The sequence below is a fragment of the Arachis ipaensis genome, chromosome B2 (genome assembly GCF_059453495.1).
Source record: "Arachis ipaensis isolate K30076 ecotype BB chromosome B2, ASM5945349v1, whole genome shotgun sequence".
NCBI classification, from domain to species: Eukaryota; Viridiplantae; Streptophyta; class Magnoliopsida; order Fabales; family Fabaceae; genus Arachis; species Arachis ipaensis.
This window is the reverse complement of record NC_142437.1, coordinates 42,194,774-42,196,922: the sequence shown is the minus strand read 5'-3', so window position 1 is coordinate 42,196,922 and position 2,149 is coordinate 42,194,774. Positions and strand designations below refer to the sequence as shown.

At 35.4% G+C, this 2,149-nt stretch overlaps 1 non-coding gene across 1 annotated transcript; it reads right to left on the bottom strand.

The window, feature by feature from the left end:
- Positions 1-1,758: 1,758 nt before the first annotated feature.
- On the bottom strand, positions 1,759-1,865 carry LOC148573756 (small nucleolar RNA R71). Its single transcript, XR_015906275.1, has one exon. It is a non-coding gene; the product is annotated as a small nucleolar RNA R71 (small nucleolar RNA).
- Between the last annotated feature and the right edge of the window lie 284 nt (positions 1,866-2,149).

Sequence of the window (2,149 nt, the reverse complement as noted above, 5' to 3'; positions counted from 1 at the left end):
AGGAAAAGGAACTTCCCTTCTGGGAATCCCATTCCATTTCTACGAAAATATATTTTATCAGAATCCTTGTTTTCTCTCTGAACCATGAGCAACTAAACCCCCATTGTTAAGGTTAGGAGCTCTGTCTATTGTATGGATTGATACTATTATTTTTCTATTTTAATTCATGTATTGATTTATATTTCAAGAATTATTTTCGTTCTTTATTTTATGAATTTGGGTGGAACGGAAGTATGATCCTCTTTCTAATTGAGTTCTTGTATAACTTGGAAAAGCTCTTTACTTGAACAACAGCTTGAAAACATATTCTCCTAAATTTCTAGTTTATCTGAATTTAACGGGATACGTGACATATAATCCTCTTATATTTGGGTAATTAGGATTTTTGTGGCATATAACTAGAATTGAACTTCACCCTCTAATTGGAATTAATTGACCAAGGAATTGGCAGTTAATGAGAATTAGAAGAGACTAGGAAGGTCTAAGGAATGAGGGTCTAGTCACATATAGTTTGCCATGAATTGAATCTTGCATGATTAAAATAGTTAATAAGAAAAGTCAATCCGGAAAATAGATAACTCTAAAACCTTAACTGCCTTCTCCATATTTTATTCCCAACCTATTCACCTGTCTGTCTTCAAACTCTGAATTTATTATTTAATGTTTTTTGAACTCTCAAACACTATTTTTTACTTGTCTAACTAAGCCTATCACTCAATTATTGTTGCTTGATCCATCAATCCTTGTGGGATTGACCCTCACTCACATGAGGTATTACTTGGTACTACCCGGTACACTTGCCGGTTAATTTGTGGTTAGAAATTCCGCACCAAGTTTTTGGCGCCGTTGCCGGGGATTGATAGTGATTGACAACTACTCGTTGTTTGATTGCTTAGATTAGGCATTTTATTTTTAATTTTATTTAAATTTTGCTTTAGTATTTTCAAAAAAAAATTTAATAAATAGCACTAATAATTTTTTCTTAATTTCTGAATTTAAGTTTGGTGTTACCTATTTATTTTTATTTTAAATTTTTTTCTCTAGTTATTTTTCTTGTTATTTTCAAATTTTTCTAGCTTAATTCCACTCATAATTTTTGAAATTTATATATTTATCTTGTTTAGTATTTTTATTTTATCTCTTTACACAAGTTACCTCATTGGAATTCTCTGCACTCTGACGTAGAGAATCCCATCTTTTCTTGCCTTCTGTTTGTTTATGCACAGGAACAGGGACAAAAAATCTCTATTAGACTTTGATCCAGAACCAGAAAGGACTTGTAGGCGACGTTTGCAACAATCAAGACTTTACAAGGCTGCAGAATCCACTATGGATCCTAACAATCCTGCTAATGCCAATATGGCAAATCCGAATGAGAATGAGCAGCAAAGGAGAGTACTTGGATCTTACTCTGCTCCTACTGCAGATCTTTATAGAAAAAGCATTATGGTGGCTCCTATAGCTGCAAACAACTTTGAGTTGAAGCCACAATTGGTCATACTGGTGCAATAAAACTGCCAGTATCATAGTCTTCCCCACGAAGACCCAAATCAATTTATTTCTAATTTTCTGCAGATTTGTGATACTGTGAAGACAAATGGAGTGAACCCTGAGGTGTACAAACTCCTGCTCTTCCCGTTTGCTCTGAGGGATGGAGCAAAGCTATGGCTAGATTCCCAACCCAGGGAGAGTTTGAATACTTGGGACAAGGTTGTTACTGAGTTTCTTACTAAATTTTTCCCACCAAAGAAGCTAACTAAGCTTAGGGTGGAGGTTCAGACCTTTAGGCAGAAGGATGGTGAAACTTTTCATGAAGCTTGGGAGAGATACAAGCTACTAACTAGGCAATGCCCTCCAGACATGTTCTCCAAATGGACCCAACTAGACATCTTCTATGAAGGTTTGGGTGAAATATCCAAGATGTGCTTAGATAATTCTACAGGTGGTTCACTGCACAAGAAGAAGACACCAGAGGAGACTATTGAGCTTATTAAATTGGTTGCTAGCAATCAATATTTATACTCCTCTAACAGGAATCCTGTGAACTCTGAGGGTCCTCATAAGAAGGGTGTTATGGAAGTAGAGGCTCTTAATGCTATTCTTGCTCAGAACAAGCTAATATCTCAGCAAATAAATCTACTTACTCAAC